This window comes from Urocampus carinirostris, chromosome 6 (genome assembly GCF_059441175.1).
Source record: "Urocampus carinirostris isolate Australia breed hairy pipefish chromosome 6, RoL_Ucar_1.0, whole genome shotgun sequence".
Taxonomy (NCBI): domain Eukaryota; kingdom Metazoa; phylum Chordata; class Actinopteri; order Syngnathiformes; family Syngnathidae; genus Urocampus; species Urocampus carinirostris.
Window position 1 is genome coordinate 25,728,627 of NC_142354.1, and position 15,970 is coordinate 25,744,596.

At 37.8% G+C, this 15,970-nt stretch overlaps 1 protein-coding gene across 5 annotated transcripts in view; it reads left to right on the top strand.

The window, feature by feature from the left end:
• The first annotated feature begins 2,931 nt into the window (after window positions 1-2,931).
• Window positions 2,932-15,970, top strand: part of ncoa3 (nuclear receptor coactivator 3) — a 48,475-nt gene continuing 35,436 nt past the window's right edge. For 4 of the 5 annotated variants that reach the window (XM_088338459.1, XM_088338461.1, XM_088338463.1 and 1 more), the window contains exon 1: window positions 2,932-3,058. The gene's annotated coding sequence lies outside the window, so the exon portion shown is untranslated. The remainder of the gene's footprint in view (window positions 3,059-15,970) is intronic. The other variant, XM_088338462.1, reaches the window with a different exon arrangement.

A 15,970-nucleotide genomic window follows, 5' to 3' on the forward strand; every position in this document is an offset into this window, starting at 1 on the left:
ATGACAAATAACAAGTGATGCCAATTACGAATTAGTGTGTGTTTAGTATTTAGTGAAGGCTTTATAGCTGTTTACAGGTAAACCAGTCTGAATACAATAATGATTAGGGCTATCTCCTGTCCTTTCAAACTGTTATCTCCTGTCCTTTCAAAGTGGCATGAGTGAATGAGGGGGTGGGGTGGATTTAAGTGTCTCACACTCACCAAGGGGGAAGGTCAGTTTTGCATGTTTTGTTGGGGGTTGGGACATAAACAGGGGCCTCATGGCCCCTCAGTTGCTCCAAGGAATGTAATTGACTCTCTCTCTTCTCTCTTTTTCTCCCAATCAAGTTTATAAACGTTCATAGCAATAAAATAAAACCACAATTTAACTATTGACAGTTGCATTCCCTGTTTTATGGAGTGTATATTATTTTGGGAGGGGAATCAGAATATTAGCATTACTAATTTGTGAAAAATCAATAATCAATGCATAATTACGTCTGCCTAGGGGCCCTTACGAATACCATGCCCACATTGCTACTTGTCTTGCAAAGCATGTTAGCTACATTGTCATAGTGAGCGATATTGCAGATTATCAAATTTTAGATAGTAGAAGAACTCAATGCAGAGCATTGAACTTAACCTTAACAATATTATTTCAGTTCAATTTAGCTTGGCTTTTTGCTCAGGTGCAAAAATCAATGAATCCACCAACTAGATTGGCTATGCGCCATTAGAGCATCCCCCGCGTTGAGACGCAAAACCATTTTCGTGTGGCATTTCACTTTTTGGCAGGGTCATTGCTACATGAGAACAGAAAACCCAAAGAGTAAGATTGAGTCTAGATGGAGACTAAAAACCCAAAATAAGGGGACAAATAGCCCAAGTGTGTATTTTGTACATATATATTGTTTGGAAAACACTAGCATCGAGATGCAAATAATCAGAGAAGAAAACCAAAGAAAACTGGAGACTTGAAGTTGAAAGCAGATGATCAGTCGTCATCCTGCTTTTTTTTTTGCAGACAAAAATCTAGGGTCAACAATACCAAAAGTACGAAGTAAGCTTTTTTGGCATTTTCACATCCAGGGTAACCTACCTAACCGCATGGTGGTCATATATATACATACATACACCTACTCAGATTGCAAACAAAAACATTACCACCACCATGAAAGGTGTTGTTTGGAAAATATTAACCCTAAAACGCAAATAATCCAACGAGAAGACAAAAGAAAACTGAAACCTCCGCTTAGTCATCCTCTTGCTCATTTTTGGTTGAAAATGCTGAGTCAGGTTTTTTGGCTTTTTTCACATCTACGGTTGCCTACCTAAATTCATGTGAGGGCGATGAGTGATTGGTCTGAGCAGTCAATTATTACTTTAATCGATTATCATATTTTAAGTGGAACCTTTTTTTGGCCTGGAGATGGATGGGCGGGCTGTACTTGCCCAAGACACACCACAGTGAATGAAGCCCCTAAGACCCTCGTCATTAAGGGATCCAAACACCAAACAAACACCAAAATCTATTCCATTAGATTTATACAGGAGTAGTTATCGTTTTGAATACTCTTTAATTTTGTATGTTAAGTTTGATCCGATTTTGTGAATAATCAGAAGTCAGAAGTGTATAGTATGTATGTATGTATGTATGTATGTATGTATGTATGTATGTATGTATGTATGTATGTATGTATGTATGTATGTATGTATGTATGTATGTATGTATGTATGTATGTATGTATGTATGTATGTATGTATGTATGTATGTATGTATGTATGTATGGTGTAGCTCCCTCATACCTTTCAGATTTAATTTCGCCCTATGTTCCGGCCCGGAGCCTTCGCTCTGAAAATGCTGGTCTACTAGTGATCCCAAGAGCCAAGAAGAGATCCACAGTTTCGAGAGCGTTCACCATTTGGGCCCCAGTCCTGTGGAATGCTCTTCCCCCTGAGATTTGATCTGAAACCTCAGTGGAACTGTTTAAATCTAGGCTTAAAACACACTTCTATTCTATAGCATATGAATAACCTATATTTTATGTTGACAATAGCTTTGTATTATTTGTTATTGCAACATCCATTGCAGCCTGGTCATCCTGGAAGGGGGATTACTTCATGTGCGGTCCCTTCTCAAGGTTTCTCCATTTTCCTCATGTTGGGGTTTTTGAGTTTTTCCTTGCCCTCATCTAGGTTTTAGATCAGGGGATGGTGTAATGATAGTCTGTGGTTTGCAATAATCTGTGGTCTGTGCAGCCCTTTGAGACTCTTTGTGATTAAGGGCTATACAAATAAAGTCAAGTCAGGTTTATTTGTATAGCCCTTAATCACAAAGTGTCTCAAAGGGCTGCACAGATCAAAGACTACTGCAAACTACAGACTAGCTTAAATCGGGGTAATGTGATCAAACTTTCTTGTCTTAGTTAAAAGCCTCCCTGCAGCATTTTGTACCAGCTGAAGGCTCTTGATTTTGGACTTCTGGAGACCGGAGAGTAGTGCATTACAGTAATCGAGACGGGAAGTAACAAACGCATGAATTATAATCTCAGCATCTGACTGAGACAGCATAGGACGAATTTTAGCAATGTTGCGAAGATGGAAGAAAGCTGTTCTAGTAATATTCTTCACGTGTGTTCGAAGGGACAGATCGGGGTCAAATATGACACCTAAATTTTTGACTGAGTCACTCTGGGTGATATTACATTTGTCAATGTTCAGGGCAGCTTTTGAGAACAAATAAACTTGACTTGACTTGACTTGTATCGATGTTGGATGAAGATTGTTAACACTATGTTAAAACTAAATCCTTGAATAATTCCCACAAACAATTCATGTTGGTGCAAATCATATTGGTATTTTTGTTTTTGTACGTGCTGCGGTCCTGCTGTCACTATTTGGGCCGTGCAAGGGCGGCATGACTACATTACCCAGAATGCATTCAGGTCTGCCCACAAGCTGGCTCTCCGTCTGGGAGTGTTTCCCATTTAAACAAACACGGTCCTTCCGAAGATGGCGGAGAGTTTGTAGAGATGTAAAAAAAAAGAAACTACCCCTTCAATGAAACGTCGAAACCGGTGAGTTTATTCGGAACTGTTTTATCGTCAGTCCACGAGTGACTTTTGAAACCCTGTTGCTACCGTATGTTTGACTGCGTGAATTGGTCACCCGGGCAGTTGCTTTCCGTAACGGACTATTCGGGCTTTAAGCTGTCGCGATACAGGCAAGCCACATTTCCATTTTTAAATGTTTATCCTTTATTTCTGGTTACATTAGAGAGTAATTACGTATATTGGTTCCGAAAAACATGGCGAGGATTCGCTTCTGTGCGTTTACACGCGCGTTCCACGTCCAAACTTTACGGTGTAGATACGACGTCTCGTTTGCCGGGTGCTATTCGAGAACGTCGGTTCATGTGCGGGACATTCTCGTGTCGGGTTATTGTTTATCTCTGGCACCGCTTGACATTTCTCACAACACAACGGGATGGCTTCGAGGGTTGTATTTTTAGCCAACCGGCTTGCTTTGCTTTCCAGGCGAATAAAGGAAATGTCCAGTCAAAGAGCTTGTTCCACCGAATCATATGTTGTGACGCCTTATAACTTAATAATCGAACTAACCAAATCCTATGCATATCGTACGATTGTCTGATCCATGTATTTCTAAGGTTTCGGTACGCCTGATTTCATGATTATCTTATCGTGATTCTGTACCATTCCCCCTTCAAAGACTTTAATTTCACTCAAAGCTATTTGCAGTAGTGAATATATTATTATCATATTGTCATTATATTCTACACGTTTGTTGAAAAATATCTGAGGTGTTTTCAAATTTCAAGAGATTTAAGGGTTTCCAATCAAATTTCACATCGATACAATTATGATATCGCAGCCTAGATAGTTGTCCGATACTGATATTTTTTCATGATACCAACAAAAGGACAGCATAGAATTAGAATTGCCTTTATTATTCTTGGTTACGACGTAGAGATTAGATGTGGCCCTCCATGATAAACATGTAATAAAATACGTTTTAGGAAAAATGGCGTTTTACGATAAGTCAATCCACAAGCAATTCCTTGTAAATGTTGCCCACTTTGTAAGCGATCCATAAAATAGTATAATGAAAATAGTGCAAAGACATTAAGCACTTCCTTTGTGCAAAAACAAAATATGTATATAATTTGTTCAATACATTGCCAAGATATTTTTCACTAGTTTGTATAGCGTGATGAGATTTCTGTTTTTTGTGCATTTGTTTTCCTTAACGGAATTAGGCTCTATAGTAAGAATTTTGGTTCTGGTCCATCAAAGTGATCAAGGTTAGCTAATCAACTTTTATCAATTGTAAGTCATGCTCCTCTCAAATTCGGTCTATCCAAAACAAAAATAATATATGTTCAGATTATTATTTATTTTCTTACTGATAAGAGCGGAATCAGGAATGGCCTTCTAGTAAATGTAAGCCATTGTCAAAACCAGTATCAGACATTTTGTATAAAAGCTGATGAATTTTTTAAACTATCGGTACACCCCTCGTTTATATGTGCAGTTGGGCTGGTAAAACCAATCACAGACTATTTCTGGTTGGAAAACAAAAGCAAACCTTGTAAAAAGACACAAGGTGGTGAAGCCAGACCATTAGCAATCTTAGTACATGACTCACAAAAAAATAAACGATTCCCAGCAGCCTACACATCATGCTAAATCCTCACTGTAAATAACCTTTCATGCCAGCCCGGGAATATATCCATGTGGCAATTGACCAATCTTAGTCTTTTACTGCAAAATAACCACTACCTTTTATTGTTTGTTTTTCACCATCAGTCCACAGAGCTGAGAATCCAACTTGAACTGGCTTTATCAACTCTAATGGATTCCAGGGCATGTGCTGTTTATTATTTGCCGTGCTTACTGAGGTTGCATGCGTGATTGTAATATCAACCATTTTTAAAGTTACATCTAGACCAACGTTGCATGGATAAAAGTAAGACATAAGCCAACAAATGCTTCTCAGCGGAAGGAAATTTGAAGACTTCAGGAGCATTTTATACTCCTAATATAGCAGAACTAGACTGCAATTGCCGAACCTGCAGTGCTGAGGCTAGGTCATTGTTGGTTTGCCTTGCTTATTTGTTGTAAATGTGTTTCGAAAACATTTAATATGACTGGAAGCAGGGACGATTACTTGTATTTTAATGTCGTATGTATCTTGAGTTTACTTGAAGAAAAGGTGCACATAAGTTTTCCCAGTTGTTTGGAAATTAAGATTCGTGATTGAATAGTCGTCACGTGACCCTTAAGTTTCAAATATGGCCCTGGTGGAATTTTACGGCACAATCCTGTTGTTTCCACCCCCGACTGAACGTGCAAGCAGCCCCCTCGGCTCCCTCCAAGTTCACACAGGAGCAACATTGAACCCAGTTTTGTATCTTTGCTTAGTGCGGCTTCATGTGTGGTGCCAAATGAGTTTTATGTGATTTTCATGTACAACCATCCAGGCTCGAGGTTTAAATGCACTTTTCCTCTCGTTACTAGCAGATGTGTTTGGCTATTCTGGCTTAATTCATGCTCCCTGAAATCCAATGATTTTTAATCCACAGACGTAACAGTTCAATTTTCCCTGCTGGAACTAAATTTGCTCCTCTCTACAGAAACATTCCTGCTTGCGTAAGTTGACGCAGAAAGTCTGCATATAGTGGTGCTATATCAATAATGCAGACATTTCAATTGTTTCTTGCTGGGAAATGAGGAACATTGTTCTTCAGCGTCGATGTGCCGCTCATTTTGAAGTTGAAGGAATGCCATTACTCATGCCCATATATGTGGTATTTTTGAAAGTGGCAAAACGATCACTGTGGGAATCTGTCCTATAGACTGCTTCTGCTCATATTCTTGGTAAATGGAGCCCCCTGTCCCCCATTCTCTGTCCTTTTATCTCACACTTTCTTTCTCCCTCACACAGGGTGTCAGGCTGTGTTAACAATGAATCAATCTTTGAGGGCATTCTTTGACTGCAGATGGGGTGAAGAAGTGACCGGGATGCATGGCTTTGGGTCTTTGTCTGTCAGCCCCCTTGCTCTCAATAATTCATTAACTTATCAGTTTTTCTCATGAGACCCAGAAAAGTCTACAGTGGCGACAACTTTTTTTAGGTGCACAATGCTACAAGACTCTAATCTTGAAATGCTCAATTTTCCCTCTTTCAATTACATTCAAATACATGTTGTTGTTAGAATTTATTTATATTTTTTCCTGCTACTTTTTCGAAAATTTGAATGTTTTGCTTTTGGTATCCAGTATAGTACTTATTTCGTCGGGTGTTAGAATGGTCTCAGGAATGCAGATAGAGGATACCCATCTCCCCAATTCAGGCATCTTTACTGAAATGCTTGTTATTCTGTGTCAGATATATAAAAATCATATGAATTACAAACACAACACTTTATGGGTTAACAGTAGAAACATGGGATTTGATAAATCCTAATGTGTTTAATTTAACATGTATAATTGGTAATTTCCCAGATGGTTTTGAATATTGATTACTGCTTTCCTTTCAAGTAGGTTCTATGAATTGTCATTTATTTATTTATTTGAGAGCTGTGACAATTGAGTAGTTACATTGCTGTGATGATTAAACTGAATTTCACTGGATAGTCAAGGTGCACAGTGTCCTCCATAACCCTTTTTGGGCTTTGGCCCTGGACATTTATACAAGTTTGAGAAACCGGGCAGTCTGTGTAGATTACAACCCCCTAATGATTGTTATTTATGTATTTGTAAAACTGTGTATCCAAGTTTGACTGGAATCAGCAAGAGGCAATTAAAACAAGGACCTAGCTTTCCACTTCAGTGTGGCAGGTCTGTTTTTGATAGCTGTCTCTAACTTGTTTTTGTAGAAACTGCATTTTTCTTCCCTGGTGTTTGAATGGATATAATTTACATGGTGTTAATCCGTGTTTTTGCATTAGGACTGAGATAATGAAGTTAACTTTGGAGTTAAAACTCATACAACTGTCAATCTCACAAGGACCATAGAAGATGAGGCCATTTTCCCTATCATCCAACAGTTATCTTATCTTTAAATTGACTGAGATAATTGAGGAATAAAATATGAACATGCACGGTGATAATCATTACTTTGGTGGTGTAGGCATTTAAAACTATATATTTTTACGTTTTTGTCTCAACTCAGTTTGATTGTTCTGGAAGTAATCCAATCTTTGGACATTTTTATCAATGCTAACTGCTTCTCAAGACAATTTTAATGTTGTTACTTTTTAACCAGAAAGGTTCATAATTCTCCGTTAAATTAGCTTTTTTTAATGTTTTCACATTTTTTTAAATCTTTTATATGAATTCCAAATCAATCTGATATTTTCCTACTAAACACCCATTTATTTCTGTTTAGTGACTTGGCTTTGAAAAATGACAAACTATCTTTATTCTTGACTGGTGCCTGTCTCCATTTAATTTTGATTATCTTACCTTCACTGACAAGTTACAACTCTTTGGTATTCTTCCAATGCACATTAAAACAATGTGGGTGCACATTAAAAATGTGGGTGTCAGTTCTTACTTTTCTCTAAAATCCAATTTACTGTACTATAACACAGTTTTGTGTTTCTTTATGAGTCGTCTTATATTTAAATCTAAAACTATATTAAGAAGATGAAATTTACTTATTTTACATTGCCTCTGAATTATTAGACTTGTATTACAATTTTAGCCTATGAGACCTCCCCCTGCTCAGCAGACTTGACCTTAAATTACCAGTGTAGATGGGCTTCAGTCACAGTAGTCGTGACAACACAAAGCTGAAAGGAAAGCCTGATAGTATACCCTAATTGAAATATGACTCCATGCACTTTTTTGTCAGGCCCAATGCAGTTCAGAATTTCTTGAGCTGTGTCTTCTGCCTGATATGGTTTGAATTGCAATGTTTTGCGTTCATGCAAAGCTAAGATTTTGTAATTAAGATATTCCTGTTCCTCTTTTACGTATATTTCTTTAACAAAAATGTGTCTTGTACAAATCTGAGATTCGGTGATCGACATTTGTTTTCCAAACTTTGCTTTCCACTGGCGCTTTCAATGATCCTCAACAGGTCGGTTTGCTTCTCCCGCTTTCGTCCGTACAGCTAAATATAGAAAACGCTGCCTAACAAGACAGGCGTGTTTCCACTGCTAAAATATTTACTGTGACTTCGCCCAAACAAGTGAGAGTATGAGGAGAGCACCCCATTCTAGATTGTTATTCACAACTCAATGGGAGACATACGGCAGATACTCTGCGCTGTTTGTACTTGGACTGTTTTCTAAGCCACAATCCATTCACCTTCAATCCCATCGTCCTCAACTGTGTAGTAATATCCTAGTATCGGGCAAGTCCAGCCCGGCCATATGTGAGCCATGCACACTTGTCAAAGCCAAACAGGCAGCCTGAAGCAATCATTGCACCCAATTCCAGTTTATAACCAAGCAAGGATTTGGAACAGTTAACTCTCTGTAGTCTTAGCTGATTGGACAAAGGCAAGACTTTATTGGCAGAGGGGGTGCCAAGAGCTTTGTCCCCCCACCTCCTCCTCTCCTTGCCCTTCCTCTTTAACTTCAACTCTCTCTTTAACTCCCCAACCCCCAGAGCAAAAGAATGCTCATAAAATGAGTTCACCTGAACAAGCCGGCGGGGGGAAGGGTATCCCGAGCTCCGGTTTTTGTTACTATTATAAAATTCTATAGCAAGGCTGTGTTTGTGTTTTGTTTGTAAGAAATGCTTTGGGGGAAGAGACCAAAAAGGCGACAAGTTTGGTTTGTGTCATAACTGCTACCAGATGCTGTCTTTCTGCCTCTTTTGGCAGCTCTGAGTGAAGTGAGGGAGCCGAAGTAGGAGAAAGGAAAAAAAAAAAAATAGACTGTCGTCTGTAGATGAACTTTTCAACTGTTCCATGGTGTTTCTAAATGTTCTCTTTTTTGACAGTTTTCTGTTTTTTTTCCATTATCATTTCGTTAATTGGCGAATACAACTTACAAGCTGTGTAATAGGAAATTTTGACCATTTGTTCTGATGACGATTGATTACGAGACCCTAAAGGCCAGGCTTTGTTTTATTACCAACCCCTTTTCAAGCCACACAATTAGTTCCTGCTCAACAAACTGGGGGAAATGAAGTTCTTCTACATTAAGGGTAGGCCTGGGTGATATGATACACATTGTTTTTGAAATGAACTATTTTTTATCAGTCATTATTGGTAATTATCACGTTTTAAGTCAATTTTATTTCCAGAGTGAAAATTGATAAAAGCAGATGCTGCTTTAACCATTCTTTAACGACAGAACAGAGACTCATGGTGACAAACTACTACACAGCATTTCACAAGTATGAGAAACACTAAACAAAAATACATTGCACTCAGTCTGATGTAAATCTGCAATCGCCCAAATTTAGATAACCATAAATACACAAACCAATTTTGATTAACACTAAGCAACATGTTAAAGCCTTTTATGCATGACTTCTTAAGGTGTCTGACAATGTTAACAATATAAATGGTCGAAAGAAAATGATTAGTTTTAAAATGTTACAAACAAAACGACCATTGCCTCAAAGGTTATGGGCCAGAAAACAAGTCTGTCCTCAGTATCAGGCTTTAATGTTGCTCTGTGACGGGTCACAAGGTTCCCACCTGCTTTCAGCTATACACAGGTAGTGCCTTGCTAGCTAGCCATTTGGGCTCAACAATCACTGTCCCTTTGCTTGTTGAATGTCTGCTAGCATTTGTTTGGGGTTGAATAGTTCTTCCTTCAGTGTATTCCAGCTCAGGGGTGGGTAGAGTGGCCAAAAACTTTACTCAAGTAATAATACTCTTACTTCAAATGATATTACTCAAGTAGAAGTAAAAGTAGTCTTCCAAATTATTACCTGAGTAAAGGTAAAAAAGTACTTGGTGAAAAAACACTGAAGCAACGTCGAATTAATTCTTTTTAAACAACTATTCGATCAGATCATTAAAATCCATTCAATGAACAATGAATTACATTTAATATTAGATTAAAATAACCAAGGTAAATTTAAGAACTTCAATAAACACTGAAAATATAATGGTATAAATCAAGCACAAGTAGCACATTTAAAGCCCAAGTACATGTTTTTAACTGGCTCTGCAGTCAGAACAACACGATAGCCTAGGAGTCGGCACCCCAAAATGTTGAAAAAGCCACATTGGACCAAAAAACAAATTTGTCAGGAGCCGCAAAAAACGTAAAGCCTTATATATGCCTTTTAATGAATGCAGCACAGGCTGTATGTATCTATGATAGCCCATTGTCAAAATGACTAAGTTGGATGCAGCACATCCTGTGGAGAATGATGTGACTTCTCTGTTGTATGATAACCCTTCAAGTTTATAATGAATGATGGAATTAATTGTTTTGATCAAATTAAAGATATGAAATGTAAGAAATCCAATTTAGGATGTCGTTTTTATTTTGATGGTTGGGGGGGGGGAAACAACGGTCCGTAATGTGCCCCATATCAGGCCAACAAAAACTGAGGAAAAAACTTAGCATGCATTTATGAAAATAAAATGGAAACCTTTTGAAAAGGTAAAATAAATAAATTCACATTAATACAGTTTAAGTTTGATTTCTGTGGAGTTATTTTTCTTTCTTTACCTTAGGGCCCTATGTCCGATCACACAGGCGCCGGTTTGCTTTAAAACAGCCACCTGCTTGGTTGACGCTGGTCCTTAAATACTGGTGGGGCTTTGGCTGCACAGTGATTCTCACCAGAGAGAAAAGCAAGTGAAGGACTCTTAGATATGGGCCTTCATACGTGGAGGGGATTTAAGTTACTTAGTAACTGCTTCAATGTAGCATAATGTAGTGGAGTAAGAGTACTGTTTCTTCATATATCTACCCAAGTAAAAAGTATAGTGACTTAGAAATACTCTCAGAAGTACAAAATGTACCAAAACTTAAGGAAAGGTTTTGGAGTAAATGTAACTCTTTACTACCCACCTCTGTTCTAGCGGCCGATACTGTTTAAAATGGTGCAATAAGTATGTCGCGTTTGACTCTCTTTGACTCTCTGCATGCTTTGAGTGGGTATGCTAAATCTTATCTTTCGTCTCTTTATTTTTCATTTTGACTGTGTTGTAGTCCTGTTTGGCTTTCACTTTGTGAGCTGCCCTTCCCCTATTCATGTAAAATGATTAGCTGGTCCTTGTCACCTTCTTTGTCTCCTAAATGTTGATCTGAAACTTCCATTTATAATGCATTAGCACCCCCACTGTCTCTGATGTTCATGTGGTGTAATTACAGTTTAAATGATCAACTTTTATCAAACGTTTTTATTATTTATTGTGTACATTTTATGACAATAATTCATAATTTCATTGCCCAAGCCTAATATTAGAGTGGTATAAAGTTCGACTGTTTATTATCATTTCTTCACAATATGATTTTTTGAGTTTCAATATAACTTATGACATTGTCATGTGATATACACCCTAAAACGGCATAAAGATAACTTGCACTTATTCTTGGTTGTACTTTGGGTGCACTCATCCCAATTCTCCACTTTTCAAGTAGATTAGCGATCCATGATCTTTTAAAGTCAAGGATGCCTTTCTCAATTTTGACAATTTTTGTAATAAAATCTACTGCATCCGTCCACTCTTTTAATGTTGTGTGTAACGAATACTTTTGCTGTCTGGTGAAAAAAAAGTAATTTTTGTATGGTGGGTGAAAAAAACACTATCATTATTATTTTATTATTCTTCAACTCCTTAATAAACCAGTGAAGGAGGAATTTGAATATTTAACAAACAAAAGCAAATTCAATTTATAATTTTTTTTCACATGAGAGAAACAATATATGCAAAGCAATTAAGCTGTTGTATTAGGATGAATCAGCTGACCAATATATTTTGCACCTCTTAATTGCTAAGACACTGTTTTATATCACTCACCATATTATAAAGGTAGGTTTGTCCCTTCCCTTGTGGAAGAATAAGGGGGAAATAAATGGCAAAGCTGACAATGCGCAAGAAAATGAAGAAATGTGTGATAAATTACACGCGTGATTCTCTGTTTTCACTTATAAGTGAGACGGCCAATTTAACAATTTGATGACAGTTCTCACTGAAATTGTCAATGGAGCCACCCAACCTTTTTATTTTCCACAAATGCCATTTTTTACTAAATTGCCACCTTCTGTTCAATGGAAAGTCTTGTAAGGAGCTATCCTACAATTTACTTAAGGTTCTGGATACATACTACAGTTTGTTAACACTGGTTAAGGCATGCGTGTTTCTTGTTTTTTTTAATCCTGCAACCACTGGGACAAAATTGAATCATAGAAATATTCAATATAGTATTCATTACAGTAACATAAACATTCAGAAATGGCGCCTTTTAACATTAAGAACGCCAACCAAAACTTTTAAAGTTTGGGAGAATATAAATGTATCCAAAGAAGTACAAAGACCGGGTGCAAAATTTGCAAAGCAGACTTTTCCTATCATGGCAGTAGCTTGGTAACGCACAAACATTTAAAAAGAACAGCCGGACGAAACAGTGTGACTTGCTCTGGAAGATTCAAGTAATTTAAAAGCCAATACAGTTGTGATGACAGGCATTGTACATTTTATACGCGTACATTTTACTATAAAACAGAACTTGAGCGTTATGCCAGTCTATGGCTGACAAACGTATAAAAATTAAATGCATGCAGTCCAAAGAATACACGTCAGTTGATAAAATGTTAAAAATGTTCTTCTGTTACAGACTTTGCAGTTGATCACTGCTTAACAAAACACACAAATTACTTATTTTAACTACTGTTTTACTGCTGCTAATGAGTCTATTCTTGGTTTACAAGGATACAAAATGTTTTTTCGATTTTAATTTATTATGTATTTGCCTGTCCCCAAGATGGATAGAGGTTTATTCATGGATTTATGTCCCTACTGACCAAGAACTGTGCATAATTAATTTTAGAAGAGACATTTTAATACGAATCTTCAGTATGTTCAATAAAATGTCTTTATCATTGTCCCCATTTTTCTCGTGTTTCTTATCACTTGCCATATATTAAACTTCATGTTAAAATTTTGAAAAAAATACTAATTATCAGAATATTTAACCATGATTTCAATAGTCTGTAAGTATTTGACTATTAGAGCAATTGTTATTTGCAGCCCCAATTGTGTGACGCTAAGGCTACAATGACAAATTAAACTATGTTTCATTCTGTTCATTCTTGCTGTCGGTCACCCCTCTTGAGGGATATGACCAAAGTAGATCGATAGAATCATTCTGTTCAGCTGTGTCTGAAGAGTGTGGCATAAAATTATTACAAATGAGTTCCTTCCTATCCAAACCCTATTTGGTGCTGTCAGATTGAAATAGTGTCATTACTATGTTGATCAACATTTTTCCATGGTTGTTCACAATCAGTTGAAGGACATTTTTGGTGGCACAAGCTTAATCATACTTGGGATTGGAAAGAATTGTGTCTTAAAGTCAGAAACAAAAGGCAGTTTCACGTTTTAAATGGTGTGTGTGCACTGCGCATGTGTTTCTCTGTCCAATAAATCTCACCCCCTTTTGAACTTGTTCTGGCTTTGAACCGTGAGTGGTCAGAAGAAACGTGCGGAATAGAAAGACTCTGAACCTGACTTTAAAGATGAATTTGCTTTATTTTCTTATTTTTTTAAATCCCTGAGTGCAAACACCTAAATGGCCTGTAGGAAGAAAATGAAACCATTCTAGAGAGAAGACTGGAGACTAGGTTTGGGCGCAGTCGTGAAACTGGCGTCAGTCCGTCTTTTGAGTAAAATTCTTTGCAGGGGTCAGAGTTCACGCGCGACCATGCCGTGCCGTGATTGGTTGAGGAAAGGTGAAACGAAAACCACCGTAAACTTTTGACCCCAGCGCAGGAGCGCCGCAGGAACGCCCAGCCCCGGCTCTGGCATAGTGGAACAGAGCCCGCTCTCTTCCTGTGTTTACTCCGCCAATCCAACAGGAACGTGGGGGAAGATTCGAGGGTTGGGGGCAGCCATCGCAGTGTGGGCGGAGAGAAAATGCATGGGGGGCGGGGGGTGTCGGTTGGTGCTGTTCTGCAGTCTGAATTGTGAAATATGGACAGAGGCCTCAATCCAAGGACCATATTTTTTTGCATTGGGCACACCTTGAAAGATACAATTTTTAGAATGTATTTTTCATGCGTAAGGCACACCGGACTATAAGGCACACCGTGTTTATTCGGTCATAATGGGCTCTTTATTCACTAACGGTACATATTGGTGCAATGATTGATCACTCTCTAAGTGTTGCTGACAAAAATCTAAAAACAGTGTTTGCAGCGTAGAGGTAAAGGTGACAACCTTTGCCACTTGATCACCAGTAATACACATATATAGCTGAATATATTCACAACCCCTCCCAAAAAAAAAACACATAAATGTCCACAAAAAGGACTTCCAGTACCGTTATACTGTATACTCACATATTAGCCTATATCGCATAAAAACGACAGCCTAAAAATTCTTACATTTGATGTGAAAACTTGTCCGTCACCCACTTTTGCGTCCACCATTTGAGTAACACTGGCTTAAATAGTCTCTCCACTTCAACTGTGCATCAATAAAGTTTCGGTCTTCTGTGTATAAATACAGCTTAATTAGCATTTTGTTGAAAGACTTTCTTTTTTATCCATTCGCTAACATCCGTTGCTGAAGTGGAGAGACTGTTTAACTTATCAGGATGCAGAACAAAATGCACTATGCAAATCAGTGTTCCTGGCGCCATGAGTAAAAATAGTGTCATGACGAGATAACCTCCAATGTTTTAAACTGTACCTCTAGTGGTCTATTTGGTCTATTTCTCAATTTTGATGAATCGATAAACATTGCCAACCAATCATTGTACAAAACCGGTAAACCATAAATTCTCGTGTAGTAACGCTCATCCATAATTCTGGTATGCATTTCATTCTTATCCACTGTATTGTTCGGTATACGGTATGAGATGCAATTTAGGGTTTTTAGGTGTTCCTTACGGTCCCAAAAATATTATGACTCCTTTTAGCTCACTATCTTTTTTGCATGAAATAGTAATTTATATATAATATATATATGTATGACATATTTTTAGTCTAAATGATCTCAGGAGACTTTTTTTTTTGCTTGCATGCAGCACAGGTTTGCTTTATCTGAGCAGGATGCTCGAAGGCCGCTCTGGCGCCGCTGATAAAAAAGTGTGTTGGTCGTTGATTAATGAGCAAAATTTCCATAATATTAGCCTGGTGCCATCACGGATTCTCTCCGCAAATAACAGTAGTGTTCTTTGCCGTTTCGCATTCCTCTGCTGTCAGACGTAAAGAAAAAAAAAGATGTATTCGCTCGTAACAGTGTTATAACAGTTTGCCTTTGGTGGCTGAATCACAATTCCCTGTTTCTTTTTTGTCACCATTTATGATGGATAGTTGCATTAGACACACTCACACACACACAGTCGAAACTACTACTTCAATGTTGCCACTTTCATTTATTTCCTGACTTTCTCCTCATGTGTTGCTTTTTGCATGATGGAATTGGAAAATCCTCGTCTTGCTTACCAGGGATGTTTGTGTTGCATTTGTGTGTTTGCTGGCTTAGTGTTTTTTCTTCTTCCCCCCTTTAAAATTGAAAGCAGTTTTCCTTTTGCTTCGTAATATTCACGCTCCCTTGCTGCTGTCATCCCTGCACTTCCTGTGCTCTTTATGGTTAAAGCATAAACACGAACAGGACTAATAGATGTTTGTTGGAAACATTTTTTTAATGGTTGATGATTAAGAATACAAATGTCAGATGCACGCGAATTGATCTCGTGCACCACTGTTTACAGTGTCTGTCTGTGATCATTTATACGAGTTTGGCCGCCAGTGAAACTTAACATAACATTAAAGCCAATCAAAATGCATTATATCATGTGATCTTTCTTTGTGTGA